Here is a 19,811-nt window from a genome sequence, read left to right as displayed (position 1 = left end):
GAAACTGACTGTGGGATTGATTGATGTTTTTGGTATAGACCCTGGGCTGGACCAATTGAGACCTTTGGAAAATTTGAAGAAGAAAGAAGGAAAGTAAAAGTGGTTTTTGTGGACTTCAACGATTATAAAATATAACAGTGTGTAATGATGATATCTCTTCAGGAATTAAAAATGGAACTTAAAAATATGAGATAATTACTACAGGAAAGAGGTGAATCACTTTGCTCTATGTTAGAAATGGCGATTGAAGAACAAGAAGAAAGAAATTCAGAGGAGGAGGAGTTGACTCAAGGAGAAGCCATCTTAAATAGACAATTAACACAAAGAACACTACAAAGACGAGGGGAAAGGAGGAAGGCTAAAAAGTTGAGACTTAAGAAGATAATCAAAAAGGGGAACACCTGTGAAATCAGGAAAGGTAGAAAGGTACAGCAGAAAAGGGGAAAGGAAGATATCAAGAAAGAGAAGGATATAAACTGGAATGAGAAAAGATATGGGAAAAAGAGGAGGGAGGAGAGGCAGTAAGAAACAGGTGCAGGAAATAAAGAAACATGGAAATAGTAAAATAATGAAAAGCAATTGCTTTTTTAGAGATAACGGTTGATGAATTAAAAAGGGGATTCTGTAGGGTGACAAGGGGTAATAAGAATATATTTGCTATTAAAAATATTTAGAAAATAGGGTAATATAGATTATTAAAGGAGGGATAGTTACTGATAAATTCTTATTAGATGAATATACATTTTTATTTTTTTCCTTAAAAGAAAAGTTAAGGTCTATTGAAGAAATTGTAATAATTGAATTGAATGTGAAGATGTTTAAAAATGAGGTTAATATCAGTGACCAGGAATTAAATAGTCAATCTTTCCCTTTTACCTCTTTGAAATTAGAAATAAAATTAAGAGGGGAAAATATATTGTAGAATCCAAATGAAAAAATGTAATGGTTATTATTGTAATTACTTAAAAATAAAGGTTTATTGGGAATTAAGATGAGGGAATAAACCCATATTTTAACTACTGAGATGTCACACTCAAAGCAGTAAAAGGGGGAAACCTATGTTAGTTTCTTTTTCTTTTGTGTTAAAACTTGTATTAATCTAGAATTTATAGAAAGAATGTGTGATGGAAAGAAAATATGACAGATTAAAGAACTATCTAAATTAATAAATTAATACAGACTATTAAAAGGAAGGAGAGACATTGGTAACTTTTTTAATTAGGTAAACATATATTGTTATTTTTGTTTTTAAAATAAATATCAAAGGATTATATTTGAAATAATTGAAATGAAACGAAAGGATGTTTGGATTGAGATCAATGTGAGACTAGGATTAATTTTCTCGTTTCTCTCCTTTCTGAAAGCTTGGAATGGAAAATGTAATAATAGAATTAAATATGCATATATGAATGTATAACTATTGTCATATTTGTATGCAAAAGTGATGACCCGGAAATATATTGTCCACTAAAATGAGCTTTTTGTTTTTATGTGAAAAATTGAATAAATTTTTTTTAAATGACCTATGCTAGTGAAAAGACAGAGTGACATACTAACATCACTTTTCTTTCTTGAAAGGAAATGGATTGCTACCAACAAGGCTTATAAAAGGAAAGGAAAGATTCATAAAGAGCTGAGCTAGGCTATCACACTTAGCCATAGAAAGCCTTATTATTTAACAAACTGTGTGAACACACCACTTGCGGTTTGTACCTTGGTGTTACATGTGCACTCAGCCATTGTCCTTTATTCAATTAACCTTGTGTCTTAGCATAGAGTGTGAATCCAACTACTGAGTTGTTTATATTTCCTTACTTTAGAAAATTGGAAAATGTTTCTCTGTGTCGTGCGTGCCTATGCAATGAGGAACTTTTTCTAGTTCACAAAATGTTGGAAGATGTGAAGAACTGGGTCACAAAGGTTTGACAGGATCAATGCTTTTTGTGCAGCACCATCATGTTTCATAATCTGAAGATCAAGGTCTTAAAAATGACTTTGGCACTCTTATCAGAAGGAATTTTTTTTTTTTTTGGCCAAACATTGGATATTAGGCCTGAGATGAAAGCTACTGTCAAATATTGAAGACTTATAAATAAAAAAGAATTGCCAACTGACCTGCTTCCAAGTGCACATTCTCCATTATAGATTGTTATGTTATAAAACCAATTTCAAAGTAAATTTGATGGCTCAAACAGATTTGATACAGTCATGTTCCCCTGAAATCAATGAAGCAGGGTTACCATGAAAATTCAAGCCCAGGTAACAATCAAACCTAAATATAACTAACCTGAAGTGGGGCCAAACTACTTGAAGGACCACTACAGCAGGAAGGCAGGGCCTGTTGCAGGTCCCATCTATTAGGAAAATACATCTAATGCAGCGGTGTCAAACTGGATTTCTTTGAGGGCCAGGTTAGCATTGTACTTCTCCTCCATGGACTGGCCTTGGGGGGGAGACAGGATGGATGCCTCCTGTAGCACCCTGCTGGGTCAAAACAGGGCACAAGGGGGACATCACATGCCCCCATGCCCCGTTTTTGGCCTAGATGGCCTCCTGCAGCCTCCTGCTGACCAAAATCGGGTGCGGGGGTCCTTGCACAGCCCCCCCCATGCCCCTTTTTGACTGCCAAAGGCACTGCACTTCCTTTGCTATTTCCAGACAGGTCAGTTTTAAGCACCCCGTGGGCAGATCTGGCCCGTAGGCCTTGGGTTTGACTCCCCTGATCTAGTGAGACCAAGGAAACTGTGGTGTCTTCTTTCCTATGGAAGCTCATTCCCCTGGATATGAGTTTGGCCCTCATCTTGATACTTTTTCAGAAGGCCCTGAACATGTAATTCTGTGAGCAGATCTAGGATCTCTATGTTGATATGGACCTGATCAAGTGGCTGGTTTGATTGTGCTTGTTGTTGTTTCAAGGGGAAGGATGGTTTAGATTGTTAATTTTTAATGTTGTAACCCACCTGGAGTCAACGTGGATGAGTTGAGCAGTCATATGAATTTAATAAACAAACTCTCTTCTGATTAGGCAAACTGTCTTTAAAATGAGAAAAAAATGATTTCCCCCCCCCTACTATTGACTAATTCATTTCTGTGTGCCAGTTAACAAAAGCAACATATTAAAACTCTTTCATCTTTTTGTTGGATTGTTCTTCCTTGGAAGATACCTCTGTGAAGAACTGAGCAGATGGGACTTGGCTGAGGAATGCTTGATAGAGAAGAATCAGTTTTTTTAAAAAAGGAACAACTAGTGTGCCATGAAAGATTGTTCCTAATAGAAGGGACCTTCTAAAAAAAAAAGGCATATCCAAGATCAGAAAGAATGAAGGAAACAAGTCTTGCCTTCATATGAATCAGAGGTGGTATTCAGCAGGTTCTGACCAGTTCTGGAGAACCAGTAGCGGAAATTTTTCAGTAGTTCAGAGAACCGGAAAATACCACCTCTGACTGGCCCCACCCCCATCTATTCTCTGCCTCCTGAGTCCCAGCTGATCAGCTGGATCTTCTTTTGTTGCCCTGCACAGGACAATGGAGCTGGAAAGCAGGTTAGTGAGATGGGGTGGGAATGGGACTTTGCAATAACCTTCCCCCAGGAGTGGGGAGGGAATGGGGATTTTGCAGTATCCTTCTCCTGACACACCTAGCAAGCCACGCCATGCCACCAAACCATGCCACGGCCGCAACACCACGCCCACAGAACCAGTAGTAAAAAATTTTTTGATCCCACCACTGATATGAATCATATATATCTGCTGGTGATCAAAGAATTCTAGATTCTCCATAGAGAAAAAGAAAACACTGGACTTTTCCCCCTCAGCCATCTTGCTTCCCATTTCAAGTAATTTTATTTCCGGTTGGTTTATCTTGATTTCAAAGCCTATGTCAAGAAGAACAGCCATTCTGCTGGTGTCCTTCTTATGCCACAGAATTGGTCAGGAGTTATGTGTGAGGGGATTAGGGACTTGGAAAAATGCTCTGCTGAATGGACTTCCAAGTAAATGTATATAGGATTGTACTGCTCTTTAGTGTCTGTTATGTACACTATGTTCTGCACCCAAAGAGATGAAGTTTTCCACAATGCCCCAGGGCAATTAGGACCTACACCTCAAAGAAGGAAAGCCGTGATGATTACTTTTGATCCTTCTTATTAGTGCACTTATGTGGAGAGGCAAATATTCAAATGGTTCACAGAAAGCATGGGATCATTTGCCTCTAGATCATTTTGGTTAAATGCCAGTCTTTGTTCCATTTGAATGTCCTCCAAAAAAAAAAAAAAAAAGACATAATGATTTGGACTTGTCACCAGAACAGTTCAATAAAAAGAGGCAACTTGTTTTATTTTATAAGGAGCCTGGAGAGGTTATTTTAGATCTCTCACTCGTAGCAGCCTTGCACATTTAATGATGGTTGTAATTTGCATAAGGAGCCGGCACCATGGAAGAGAAGGATTAATCCCACTGTCGGCAATAAGATGATCATTTCTGCACATGAGACAAGAAAGAGAAAGGGCTACTGTAAATAATGAGGCTGGTGAGGCTGCAAGAAGCATATAAAACAGAATATTAATTTTTCTTCAGTGGGAATAGCACATGACAAAAGCGAGGCTTTCTTCTGCTTGTGTTTATTGAAAATTCATCTCCACAGAGGCATTCTGTTAAAATTTGCTTTCTGATGTTGGTGATTGCAGGATGCAGAGGGCCACTAGAGTATGTTCTCATTTATGTGCCTAATGTGTCAGAGACAGTTCTTGTTAAATATGGTAAGCTTTCTGGCTTCTAAGAGTATGAATATGTATTCTAGACTCCTGGGCCAAACCAAGGATGATTCTATGGACTAAGAACACTGGAATTGCTGGTTCAAAATTAATTAAATATCTAAAGAGGACATTGTCAATAAAAACATTCCAGAAATACTGGGCTTTGGAGACAGTAAAATCTGGGAAGTGAAAATAGTTGGGTTTGAAGTTATAGAAGAGATGCTTTATGAAGTACTTTTCAGTGTTTACAGAAGATCCAGCTTAGCCAAATCAAAGGAATTTTTGTCAACCATTGGTTTTCTTGTTACAGGAAGCACTGAGACTCTGAAATTTGAATAAATGGAACCTCATTTCACCTGTTGGGAAGAATAAATGCAAAACTCCATGGGTGACCTGGAAATAGAAACAGAGATAAAGAAGAAAAGCCATATTTTTATTTCAAAAGAAAGCTTGGAAATGGCAGGAAATCAGTGCACAAAGAGTAAAAATAAGATGAAAAAAGGATTCAGTTAAACAGATACAGTATGTGGCTAAAAAACCTGAGAAATGTCTCAGAAATGTCTCTGTCAAAAGACATCATGATTCCATTCTTTTGTTCTTCTTTAATATTTTCTTAAATGGGGAGGTACTAGAAAAAGCAATGGGAAAATATGGAAATATATTAAGAGAAAGATGATTCTTAAACCTCTAAAAGAGCAGCAGGTATAGGTGACTTTTTTCTTGAAATATACCTTAGTTCATGCAGTCAGATTCAGTTGTATCTGGAGGATTGCTGATATAATTAAATGTTGTAATTCAAATTATTGGGACACAATTCCACTTGGAAGCTCTTTCTCCAACCTACTGCATGTCATCTTTTCTGTCCCAGATTTTAATTTATAGTCACAAAAATTGTCTCTCTTGACATGTGAGTCACTCATTAACATTCAGAATAGTATCTTATAACAATTTAAAATCACAATTAAAAAGGACAATGATTCACCAGTACAAAAAAGGCATAGACCACAGGTGATATATAAACTTTATAAAAAACAGCATGCATTTGTGACAAATCTCCTAAATGATTTTTGTCAATGAGTTACAGGCAGATTGTGTTCCACCTTTTTAAAATATATAAATAAATATATCTTTATTGAAACCTTTAAACAAGAAAATAAGAAGCAATACATAAGGAAGGAAGAAAGAAGAAAAAGCGAAAAGTGAAAAAAAGAAAAAGATTGAAGATAGAAAAGAAAGAAAGATTTAAAGAAATGGTTTCTGAAATTCTTCATAGCAATTATATGTACAAATGTACTTTAACCCCTCTCTCTAAAGTTACAGTAGCTTTTTTCCCCTACAATCTATCTTCTTTAATCCTCAAAAACATAAATCACATTTTTCCTTTTTATGCAAAAAGTCCTTATGAGGCTTCCAGTCCTTAATAAATGTAGATAATATTGTTTTTCAAATGAAAGAAGTCAATTTATCAATTTTAGTAAAATCTGTCAACTACTCCATAAAGAGTAGTATTGAATTATTAAGAAAATATTGGAATGTGCTGAAATGAGCAGATTGACATTTGAAATTAGAGAACAGGTTGATAAACAATTTTATAAAGTTTGGGATCTATTCTATCAATGGTTAGACAATAAAGTATAGTAACAAAATATGTAGACTTTTAGAAAATACTAAATATATAAAGATGCATTCTTTCCTTATTATATCTACAAAATGATTTTAGGATAGATTTGGGATGATAATATGAATTGTCACAAAACAAATTAAGTAAAATATGATTATTTCCTAAAGCATGAATGAATAAAAGTATAGTCAAATGATTGATTAATAATGATACCAATGTATTTAATATTGGATTGAAAATACGAGATCATATACAATGTAATTGTAATTGAAGACTACGAAATGGAAGCACAAAACAATTTGTAAACCAACCGGCACATTGTATGTACATATATGGAAGATGGCCTGATGTTTTTATGTTTTGTTTGTTTATGTTTGTTTTAAAAACCAATAAAAAATTTTTAAAAAACCTTTTTATATGTCTACCAAGCATGAAAAAAGTCCTCTGAAGTTCATATTTCCAAATTACATTTGAAATGTCTTTATATATTCCATATAGTTTCTCTGTTCTCATGTACCAATGATACATTATTTTATAACCATTCTCTTCGAGTTCATAACACAATGTAAATTTCAACCCTTTTAACCACATATTTTCCCACTGAATTTATTTTTATATTGTAACCACAATTCTTAGTCCACCTGATCATACATTCTTTAACTTGTTCTTTCTCTGTTTCAAATTTCTACAAATTCTACATCTAGCAACTACATAAAGATGATTTTTTTTTTTGCACAACCTGGGTTTATACTATTCCATATTCTCAATATGTAGCAATATGGCTCATCTAATAAAATGGTTTTTAAAGCTCACAATAATGTTAGCTTACTCTAAATATCTATGCCATCCAAACCTCAGGTCATGACCTTCTATCTGTGAAAATCTCTTGCTTCTCAAAAAACATCAATTCTTTCATCCAGATCAGGGGTGTCAAACTCAAGGCCTGGGGCCCGGATCCAGCCTGTGGGGTGCTGGGATCCGGCCCATGGGGCCATTTTGGAAACTGTGAAGGACCAGCCCACAGTGCCTCTGCCAGAAAGAATGGAGCTTGGGAGGACTGCATGAAGCCCTCCTGTTTTCACTAGCAGAGGGTTGCAGGAGCCGTTGCAGCTTAAATGGAGCTTGGGAGCCCGTTTTCGCTATCAGAGCACTCGGGCTACCACAGGCACCCCCAACACGAGTAATATTGAGCTGTCCATGCCCATCCTGGCTATGCCCACTCTGGCCACACCCACCCCAGATCCCCAAGGTCAAACACAACCTTGATGTGGCCCTCAATGAAATTGAGCTTGACACTCCTGATCAGATCAAACAACTAGCAACAGAATACAATTTCAGAGCCCGAAAACCCAACCTTCCTCTTTCCTTTGCATTTTGTAATACTTTATATTTAATACATGTTTTTTCCCTTTCCATATAAATTTAGATATAACTTTTTTCCCATTCTTTAAATGGAACGTCTGTTGTCAAAACAGCTATTGTCTGAAACAAAAACATAATTCTTGGCAAAACATTCATTTTTATCAGAAAAATTCTTCCCGACAGTAACAGTTTTAATTTCTCTAATCTTAATATGTCTTTCTTAATTTCAGTCCATGTCATAACATTTTCTCTATCTGCTTTTCTAATTTCATATTATAATTTCATATTATATTATATATAGGCAAACACCTGGGCACAAACAGATCCCCCCTGATACCTCCAGCTCAAACACACCCCAACCAGGCACCCAGATGAAACCTAGCTTCCTAACTAATGATAGCCGTCCATTTACCCGGAGCCAAGCTGCACTAAAGGCCTCCAATAAAGTAACACAAGGTTGCCAGCCAATCAAGATACAAAAAGAGCCAAAAAAACAGACAGAAGATATTAGAAACACCAATCAAGCAGAACACAGCAAACTCCAAGACCAATAAACACAGACCAAGACTCTCAACCAATCAGGATGAAGAAAAAACCATTCTGGCACAGCAATAGGCTGCCCCAAATTCAAATCTGAAACCACTGTAAAAGCCTGACTCACAGATGAACACTATACAGAAGCCTGATGATGGCAGATGAGATTCTGCTGAAACGTTGCTACAACTTTAAAAGCACCACTACTATGACGTGGGAAAATACCCGAACAAAGTTGAAGGCCATACATGTAAGTACCCGTGAAAACTTAAGAAAATATATATATATGTGAAATATATATATATATATATATATGGAACTAACAGAACACTGCTTAACCAACACATATTTCATATACAAAGGACAAAGATACAAACAAATAGAAGGAGCTCCCATGGGATCACCACTGTCACCTGTCATTGCAAACCTGTTCATGGAAGAATTCGAATCCAGAGCCCTGGCCAATGCCATCCTCAAACCCAAACTATGGTTAAGATACATCGATGACACATTCGTGATTTGGCCCCACGGACAAGAAAACCTAAACAATTTCCTAACACACCTAAACAGCGCACACCCCAAAATCAAGTTCACCATGGAAACAGAAACAAACAAACAACTACCATTCCTAGATGTACTAATCTACAAAAAAACAGATGGCACACTAGGACACACCATATACCAGAAGAAAACCCACACCAACCGCTACCTCAACGCCCAATCCCACCACCACCCAGCACAGATAAACTCCGTGGCTAAAACACTAATTACCAGAACCAAACGCCTGGCAGACAAGACACATATTAAGACTGAACTATGCACCCTGACTAAAGTACTGACAGCCAACGGCTTCCACAAAAGCAAAATCACCAGCTTGATCCACAAAAACACACTGAAACATAATAGAGACCCAGAAGATGAACAGACCTATGGAACAGCTGTCCTGCCCTACATAAGAGGTACTACAGACAAAATTAGTAAGGTACTACACAGACATCACATCAGGACTGCCTTCAAAACAGACAGAAAAATAGCAGCCATCCTTAGCAACCCCAAAGATAAAATTGACCTGGAAAACCAAGGCATATACGAAGTCCCCTGTGCATCATGCCTGGCCACATACATTGGACAGACCAATAGAAGAATAAGCACCCGCCTGGATGAACACAAAAATGTAGTCAAAAAGCTGGAACACACTTCCTCACTAGTCCAACACATGGAAGCCACAGGTCATAGCATCAACTTCAATGGCACCAAAACCCTGGCCACTATAGAAAACCCTAATCACAGAATCATCAGAGAAGCCATAGAGATTGAAAAAAGACCAGAAAGCATGAATAGAAGAGATGATTCCACCAGGCTGTCAATCATTTGGAAGCCTGCACTCACAAACAAAAAATCTCCACACCACAAGCCAGGCAAACACCTGGGCACAAACAGATCCCCCTGATACCTCCAGCTCAAACACATCCCAACCAGGCACCCAGATGAAACCCAGCTTCCTAACTAATGATAGCCGTCCATTTACCCGAAGCCAAGCTGCACTAAAGACCTCCAATAAAGCAACACAATGCTGCCAGCCAATCAAGATACAAAAAGAGCCAAAAACAGACAGAAGATATTAGAGACACCAATCAAGCAGAACACAGCAAACTCCGAGACCAATAAACACAGACCAAGACTCCCAACCAATCAGGATGAAGAAAAAACCATTCTGGCACAGCAATAGGCTGCCCCAAATTCAAATCTGAAACCACTGTAAAAGTCTGACTCACAGACGGACACAATACAGAAGCCTGATGATGGCAGATGAGATTCTGCTGAAACGTTGCTACAACTTTAAAAGAACAACTACAGTAACGTGGGAAAATACCCGAACCAAGCCGAACACCATACATGTAAGTACCAAGCAAAAACTTAAAAAAATATATATATATATATATATATATATATATATATATATATATGGATCTTTGGTTATTTGGGTTTTCTCCCTCGTAAGATTGGAAGTATCTAGGCAACGTTTCGATGAAGTCTCATTCATCATCTTCAGGCTTCTGTCTTCAGCTCTGTGCTTCTCAGAGTGATGTGAGCTTGCTGTGGATCTTTGGTTATTCGGGTTTTCTCCCGCGTAAGATTGGAAGTATCTAGGCAACGTTTCGATGAAGTCTCATTCATCATCTTCAGGCTTCTGTCTTCAGCTCTGTGCTTCTCAGAGTGATGTGAGCTTGCTTTCTTCAGGCTTCTGTCTTCAGCTCTGTGCTTCTCAGAGTGATGTGAGCTTGCGAAGCACAGAGCTGAAGACAGAAGCCTGAAGATGATGAATGAGACTTCATCGAAACGTTGCCTAGATACTTCCAATCTTACGCGGGAGAAAACCCAAATAACCAAAGATCCACATACAAATACCCGCGAGAACCTCAGAAAACATATATATATAGAACCTCAGAAAACAAATATATATATATAATATATAATATATATATAATATATATACACACACACACATATACACACACACACACACACACACATACACACACACAAACATATATAGAATATGTATTAATACAGTTGAGAAAGTCCAGAAATATTTCACAAGAAGTATTCCACTCCTCTACTCATTGCAGAATACTTTATGCCACCAGACTTGAAATTTTAGACCTAGACAACCTAGAACTATGCTGCCTTCGGTCCAATCTAAGTATAGTACATAAAATTATATATGGCAATGTCCTACCTGTCAATGAATACTTCAACTTCAACCATAACAATACCAGAGCACACAATAGATACAAACTCAAGTTAAACCACACCAAACTTGATCGCAGGAAATACGACTTCAGCAACAGAGTGGTCAATGTCTGGAATACTCTACCTGACTCTGTGGTTTCTTCCCCAAACCCCAAAAACTTTAACCTTAGACTGTCTACTATTGACCTCACCCCTTTCCTAAGAGGCCTGTAGGGAGCGTGCATAAGTGCACCAATCATGGCTACTCTCCCTATCCTACTGTTTTCTTTCCTTATATGTATCCATTTCATGTATTCATAACTATGTTTATACTTATACCTATTATCTTATAATTGCTTGACAAATAAATAAATGCAAATAAATAAATAAATATGTTCCATCTCTGCTTTCAGTTGATTGAAATGGCCACTTCCTTTTCATTTAATCAACCTTTCTTTTAAGCTAGGTAGGACATGAAGGATCTTTCTGTGTGGTTTTGGAAACAGGTTCATGAATGTTATTTAACTGTGAAAGAGTATTCTGTAGCTGTTATTGCAAATGATCCATGGATATTGATTGGAAGTATTGACTCTACACTATATTGACAGAAAAGTTAAGCAGGTTCATATGTGGTTGGATATGGACAGGAAAACCATCAGGAAATGCCAGAAGTGCTGCAATAGAAAAATTAAAAAAACCCTTTAAGGAGAAGATAATAAACCATCCTATACTGTTGCCAAGAAAATAACATGAAGGAATCACCAAGAATTAAGCTCATCTTAACTCTTGGTGAGACTGTACAGAGACAGTACTGTTGTGACCGGCAGTGACTGGCGGAGCTGGCAGCAGAGTCAGACAATCGTGAGGAGGTTGGGAAGGAACCCGGGCCATTCCTGGAGGCTGAGGAAGGCTTGGATGAGGGCTCTGCATCAGAGGCAGAAATGGGGCCAGGGCAGGCTGGAAGTCAGCAGCCTCCTTCAGGCTCAGACAGCAGTGAGGTGGGGGAGCTTCTAGATTAGAACCAGTTCCTAGCCTGAGCATGCGCAGAGCTGCCAAAAAGAAGGCACAATTAAGAACTCAGGGTCGACGTGGGAGTAAGGTCACAGGTGGATGATGAATGGCGCCTCCCATCAGGATTAAAAGAGAAGCAAAAGGGGAGGGGGCTTTTGCAGGAAACAACTCACTCATTCGTTTGCTCATTTGTTCCAGCCTCGTGAAGATTTGTCTGTATAACCCAGCCCTTCCCTGTCAGCACTGAGTGTGGAATTTTATCGGGCAGCATTCCAGGATTGATAAAGTCTGAGCTAATTAGTAAACCTTCGCAAGACTGTTTGCCAAGCTGTTGGCTGACTGTGAATGAAATAAATTCACATTAATGTAATAAAAGAGTTTTTTTTTGCTGGGACTCAGAATTGTGACAGTACTTTTTGGAGTGGCCTAGAACATTTAATGGTTGGCTGTAGGTTTAATGCTTGAGTCAAATTAAATAGTGACCTCCTATTTAAATCTATGTCCAATAAAACCTAATAGTATATTAATAGTATAAAATCATTTTCTTGGATATGCAGACTATAATTACTAATTAAAATATGTTGCCAAATACTATTGAATAGAATTCAAATAAAGCTAGATCTGATATCTTAACTAAAAAAAACATGAAGAAAATAAGGCCCCAATGTGAATTCATATCAATGTTGTGGTAAATACAATATAAGAATAGAATGTCTGTTGAATGGGAAGCATTGATTTCAAAGCGAAAGTGAACCTCTATTATATAATTTGGAGCAGAAAGAAGCTAAAGTTAAATTTCTATGTTTAAAATGCTGTAGCATGTATAGAATGTTCATAAAAGTGTCCTTTTAGAAAAATCTGAAGACAAAATCCCTGTTGCTTTGCAGTCTCACGAATCTGCTTAAAATATATATTACTGATTGCAATTTTATAATGTTCTTTAAGGAATCCAGTACAATATTTACCCATAACTCACCTGGTAAAAAATTGAGGATTTTTTTTTATCTTTCTCCTTTTTACATCTTCTTAAAAGAAGATATATCACTTTTTTTTTAAAAAAAGCACCTTCAACAGCTTTAATTATGTTAATTATCACATATTTTGTTAATAACACTTTCATTTGAAGACATCCATTAGAGATTTAAAGTGTTAATTTACCAAGATATTTAATGAAACACTGATGGAAATTTCTCTTTAAATTAAGTTTACTTACTTTTAATGCATATCCTAATTAGACAAAGATACAGTATTAAAGGAAATATTGCACAAGTGGAAATAATATCTTATATATTTAATATGATAGATATTAGCATTATATAATAACATCTGCATTCAAACAGATGTATTTTGCTTTCTTTTTAATCTGTAAATTCTCATCAAAATATTTGTTTTGATCTGATACTTAATTTGGGAGAGAGAGAGAGAGAGAGGAGAGAGAGAGAGGGAGGGAGAGAGGGAGAGGGAGAGGGAGAGGGAGAGGGAGAGGGAGGGAGAGGAGAGAGAGAGAGAGAGAGAGAGAGAGAGAGAGAGAGAGAGAGAGAGAGAGAGAAATTAAGTTTGGCTTTTCTTTACCAAAAATCTACTTTTCCAAAATGACTATAGAACTGGACTCTAATAATATTATTTTTCTTGCAGTTAAATAGGCTTTGGAGAAGGAAAGATAGAAATACCCCAAACACAGGGACTGGAAGTGTAAAAAAAATTATCATATGTGGTGGAAATGTATAAAAGCAAAAAAGTACTGGTGGAAAATAAAGGTTTGGCTAGAAAAGATGATTAACCAAAAGAAGAGTTCAGACCAGAAACGTTCTTACTGGGAATTATTAATGAGAAATACAGTAAAGGAACAATATATTTAATGATACATAAACTGGAAGAATGAAGATACCCCTACAGAAAGTGAAATAATAAGGAAAATATTAGTCTGTGCAGAGATGGACAGACTTACTTTAGAAATCAAAGATAAGGGTGAGACAGAGTATTATGAAGTCTGGAGTAAAATGTATCAATGACTAGAGTCAACGAAAAAGAAAGAAAGGGTTGATGCTTTATAGGAATGAAAGTTAAAGTTTTGCAAACCAGAGAATGGAATATAATGGACAAATATGAGATGATACAAATGAATGAGTATAAAAGATGGTTGTAAATATGTATATAATTGTATATACATTTGTATAAATGTAAATAGAAATAATATGCAGCTAGTGCTATACTAATAACATAAAGGAAAAAGGAAATTAACTGTTATGTGTACCTCTATACTATAGCTTGTATCACCAAAATGATGGCCAAGAAAATCGCACTGTGTTCAATTGTTTTTAATGTTTATACAATAAAATTTATTTAAATTAAAAAAAATAGCCTTCATTAACTGAGATAACACAACTCTTTCTTCTAGATCACTATGATCTGGCCATTTCAAATTGAAAAAAAGAAAAAACACTCAGCACTTCAAAACAACCTTGCCATATTTTTTCTTTGAAAGAACTGATGTGAAGCCACATTTTGTACTAGTTTGAATTGGCTTTGGACTTGATTGATCTCAAGCCAATCTGTTTTGGGGCTGAGATGGTTTATTTCTCTATTTTAAGCCACCACAGGGCTGGTGTGGTTTGGAGACTGAGGCACTACACAACTTGTAAGCAAACCATGTTTCCATTGGCCAAACATTTGCCTCCTGACTAACCCTAACTCTAGACTAAAGAAAGCTATTCATCTTCTTTCCTCCCTTATAGAGGTTCAATTCCTTTCAGCCTTAGGCATCCCCAGTAGGGTCACCACAGCAATATGTCACTATGATCCCAGCTATGGGGGAAAAGTGTCCAATTGCAAAATTGCTGGTTTTCTTTCATTTCACCTTCCCAATTAATAAGAGCTTTCAAGTATAACAGAAAGATGGCAAAGCATCCTAGAAAGCTTTGCAGGATTTTACTGTTTTTATTTAGATTTTTAAAAAGATGGATGCCCCTCTATAATTTCTCAACACGGCAAATCTCTTAAAGATTATGGAAGCCACCACAAATTGCATACAGATAATCTGTAGGAAAAGATGGAAAGGGAGGAGGACTAGCATTTCATTATATTTCAACAGAGACTGGAAGTGAAGGAAACTTTGTCCTCCCCCTTGAACAGTAGTAATTTGGGGAGCAGGCAACAATTGGATTGTATTCTTTGTGCTTTGCCATTGGTCGGTTGAACTGCAAAGTTGAAGTGCTACATTATACATAAGAAAATCCTTTCATTGGCATTAATGCTGTGTTTTTTTTCTTTAGGACTCTTGGTCTTTGAAAATGGGAGGAAAGGAATTATATTTTCTAAACAAAGAGGTGAAGAGGAAGAAGTGGATTTCACCCTCTTCATGCACATTGTCCCACTCTGTGCTTCCATAAACAGTCAATTAAAATGACAATAGAATGGCATTAATTTATCACAGTTTATAAAATAAGAACTGTGCATCTATATGTTTTGTAGAAGATGTTTTCTGCAGATGAATCAGTCCACAAATTCCATACATTTGGGTGTACAATTGCACAGATTTAAGGAGAAGATCATAACAGAACCGATATACTACATGCTAGAAAAAAAGCTGTAAAGTTGTAAAGCAGTCAAGTTTTCCTAGAGTGATAGAAGCTGCATGAATGTGCATTGGGTAAGTCTATCTGTGTCAGCCTTTACACATGCAGGCTATCATAGAAGCCTATGAAATTGGCATGTTCTCCACATAGCTAACCATAGTTGATTTTATGTGCCTCTTATACATGATTAAGGGATTTCTTTTCTAAAGACAAGTGTATGTCCAAGTTTCTGCCATCATAGGACAGAAAGTTTGTATAACTTCACTTTTAATTCTGTCAGTATTTTATTTAACAGATAGATAACAGATAATCAGAGTTGGAAGGGACCTTGTAGGTCATCTACACCATTTCTGACAAATGGCAGTCAAATCTCTTCTTGAAAGTCTCAAGTGATGGCGCTCCCACAACTTCTGAGGGAAAGCTGTTCCATTGGTTGATTGTTCTCACTGTCAGAAAGTTTCTCCTTATTTCCAGGTTAAATCTCTCCTTGTTCAGTTTCCATCCATTATTCCTTGTCTGGCCTACAGGCGCTTTAGAAAATAGCTTGACCCCTTCCTCTCTGTGGCAGCCCCTCAAATATTGGAAGACTGCTATCATGTCTCCCCTGGTCCTTCTCTTTACTAGACTAGCCAAGCCCAGTTCCTGCAACCGTTCGTTGTATGTTTTAGCCTCCAGTCCTCTAATCATCCTGGTTGCTGTTATCTGCACTTTTTCTAGAGTCTCAACATCTTTTTTATAATGTGGTGACCAAAACTGGATGCAGTACTCTAGGTGTGGTCTTACTAAGGCTTTACAGAGTGATATTAGTACTTCCCTTGATCTTGATTGTATCCCTCTGTTAATACAATTTAGGATTGCATTAGCTTTTTTGGCTGCTGCTGCACACTGCTGGCTCATATTTAGCTGGTTGTCCACTAAGACTCCAAGATCCCTCTCACAGTTACTGCTATTGAGCTTGGTTTCACCCAGTCTATATGTGTACTTTTGGTTTTTCTTGCCTAAGTGTAGGACTTTACTTTTCTCTACACTGAATTTCATTTTGTTAGATATGGCCCAGTGTTCTAGTCTGTCAAGATCCATCTGGATCTTGAGCCTATCTTCTTGGGTGTTAGCTATTCCTGCCAGCTTAGTGTTGTTAGGGTTTTGGGGATTAACCCCTAGAAGAGTATTGCAGCAGTAGTCAAACCAGGAAGGGCCCCAGAGTATACACACACTGAACACAAACACTGTTTGTAGTTTAAATAGTTTTTAATCAGTTAGAGTTTAAGCATTGTCATTCAGTCCATTAAGTCATTCACAGTATTTCCATCCAGTAAGACTCACTAGTATAGTCCAAGTTAAGAGTCCTTGCAATATCTTTATCAGCCGATAAAGATATCTTCTCCTCCTCCGGTTTCACTCTCCAGAGAAACAAACGCTGGATATTCAGTAGAAATTACGCAGTAAATCAGCAAACAGTAGCAAACAATAACTGTTCAGTCACAGGCACTCACAGTCAGTAATCACAGTTAGTCACAGCAAGACACAGTTAGTCGCAGCAGCACTCAGTTACAGTAAGCTTTCCAGCTTCTAATGCTTCCTTATATTGTAACTTCTAACCGCACCCTTAATTGGCTAATTGCCTGCTGCATTGTGCTTAAAGTGATAAGCACTTAAACCATGATATCTAAGTTTTATATATTTATTCACCCAAACCATATTTGGTATCAATGTTATACCTAACATACTCCCCTTTGGGTGAAATAAATATATAATACCTTTACAATCTAATCCCATATTTTTCACAACTCTCCTGGTGCTTACTGGCACCTTGGGCTTTAGTAAAATTATCAGCTAAATTGTCCTCCGACATACAGTACTCTAGCTGAATCATCTTACTTCTTACAGATTGTCTCACGTTTAGGTATCTTAGATCTGTATGCTTGCTCCTTGTTTTTACTCCAATATTTGTGGCCATTTGAATTGCTGCCTGATTATCTTCATGTATAATTATAGGATAATCTACAGTTATACCTATATCAATTAACATTTGTTTATACATTATTAATTCTGTACATAACAATGATAAACAGGAGAATTCTGCCTCCATAGTAGACAAACTTATATGCTGTTGTCTTATTGACTTCCAGCCTATTAATGTCTTACCCAGCATTATGGCTGTTCCTGAAGTCGACTTTCTAGTGTCTCTTTCTGATGCAAAGCTAGCATCTGCATAAGCACACAGAATTAAATCACCCTTTGGTTCTAAATACAATGAATAATTCATTGTCTTTTTAAGATATCTTAATATCCTCTTAGCTGCAATCCAGTGTCTTTCACATGGTGCAGAATTGAATCTAGCCAACTGATTCACGCAGTACGATATATCTGGTCTAGACCAATTACTAATATAACTCAAACTACCAATTAAAGATTGATAAATCACCTTATCAAACTCAGGGCTTTGTACATCAGTGTTGCTAAACTCCTGACTCATTGGAGTCTTAGCTGGCTTACAAAGCTCCATCTTGTAATCTTTTAGCAATTTGCTTATCTTATCTTCCTGAGATATCTTAAAACCTTTCCGTGTTTTCTTTATATTCAAACCGAGATACTTCTTTATCTCCCCTAATTGCTTGATCTTTATTCTCTTTCCTAATGATGCTATTATTTTATTTGCTTCATCATTAGTTTCAGTAATCAATGCAATGTCATCTGTGAATAGTAATAATAATGATACTTTCCCATTTGTCTCCCTCTTAAACAGACATGGATCGGCTAAACCAGCTTTAAATCCTATATTGTCTAGTTCCTTTACAATATACTGGTTCCATTCATAGCCTGATTGTTTAAGACCATAGAGGCTTTTCTTTAACAACCAACAATCATTATTATCCTTATTTTCACTTTTAATACCAACAGGTTTTTTCATATAAATAATATGTTTTAATGGGGCGTGCAAGTAAGCAGTTTCCACATCTAGATGGTTAACTATATAGTTTTTACTAGCTGCCCACACTAAAGCTGCCCTCAAGGTTGCTGCCTTAAGACTAGGTGCAAACACCTCATCATAGTCATTAGCATTCTGCCTAAAACCTTGGGCTACTAACCTTGCCTTATGGATTAAATTACCATCTTTATCTATTTTTACCTTAAATATCCATTTGCAGCCAATGGATTTCTTTCCTACAGGTAATTTGGCATTCTCATATACCTTCATATCTCTTAATGAATTCAGTTCCTTATTCATTGCTGCATACCATCTTTCTTTTTCCTTAGTAGGATACTTTTTAATTTCTTCAACAGAATTAGGAACTTGATTAATCTGACACACTGTGTTAGCCTGGTACCTATCAGGCGGTCTAGATATACGTGTAGTTCTTCTGGGAATTACAGGGCTTACAGGAGGACTTTGTTGAACTACTACCTGTTCATCTTCCTCATCCTGTTCAGCTATTGAATCTGTTTCTTCCTTTATGGGCACTATTTCATCCTGTATTTGTCTCTTTACTTTATTTTTAAAGTTACAGGGATAACTAATGGGATTTCTATAGGATTCAATAATTACATCTTTATTGGCATCCTGTTCTAATTTCTCCCATCCTTCATGTTCTAGAAATTGGGCACTAGCACTACATAACACTTTAGATGTGCCTTTCTCCCAAAATCTATATGCCCTATGGTTTGCCTGATAACCAACGAAGAAAAATCTTTTAGCTCTATGTTGCCCTTTTTTCTGATTTGTGCAGGAATATGCACCCATGCTGGTGCACCAAATGTGTGCAGGTAACTTAGGTCAGGTTTCCTGCCATGCCACCTGGTAAATGGAATTTCACCTGTTGTTGTATTAACAACGTTGTTCAATATGTTATTAGCACACATTGTAGCCTCCCCCACAAAGAATCAGGTAACCCAGAATCATTTAACATTGTTCTAACCATTGCCTGTAGTGTTTGGCCTCTTCTTTCAATAAAGCATTATGTTCTGGCCTGTATGGAGCAGACTTCTTATGCTCTATTCCAGCTACTTTAAGTCTGTTCTGGAATTTGTTATTAATAAATTCCGTACCATTATCTGTCACCAGGGTTATCAGTTGTCGTTTAGACTTTCTTTCAGCAAACCTAAGCCAATTGAAAAATGTTGATATGTTTCTGTTTTGCTTTTCATTAAATAGCAAAACCCATATCTAGAATAATGGTCCATAATGCTCAGTATATATCTAGCACCCCCATACTGGGTTTCT

This window comes from Notechis scutatus, chromosome 1 (genome assembly GCF_049901735.1).
Source record: "Notechis scutatus isolate UNSWTSFEM ecotype Mainland chromosome 1, rNotScu1.2, whole genome shotgun sequence".
Taxonomy (NCBI): domain Eukaryota; kingdom Metazoa; phylum Chordata; class Lepidosauria; order Squamata; family Elapidae; genus Notechis; species Notechis scutatus.
The sequence above is the reverse complement of the archived record's forward strand: the minus strand, read 5'-3'. Positions refer to the sequence as shown.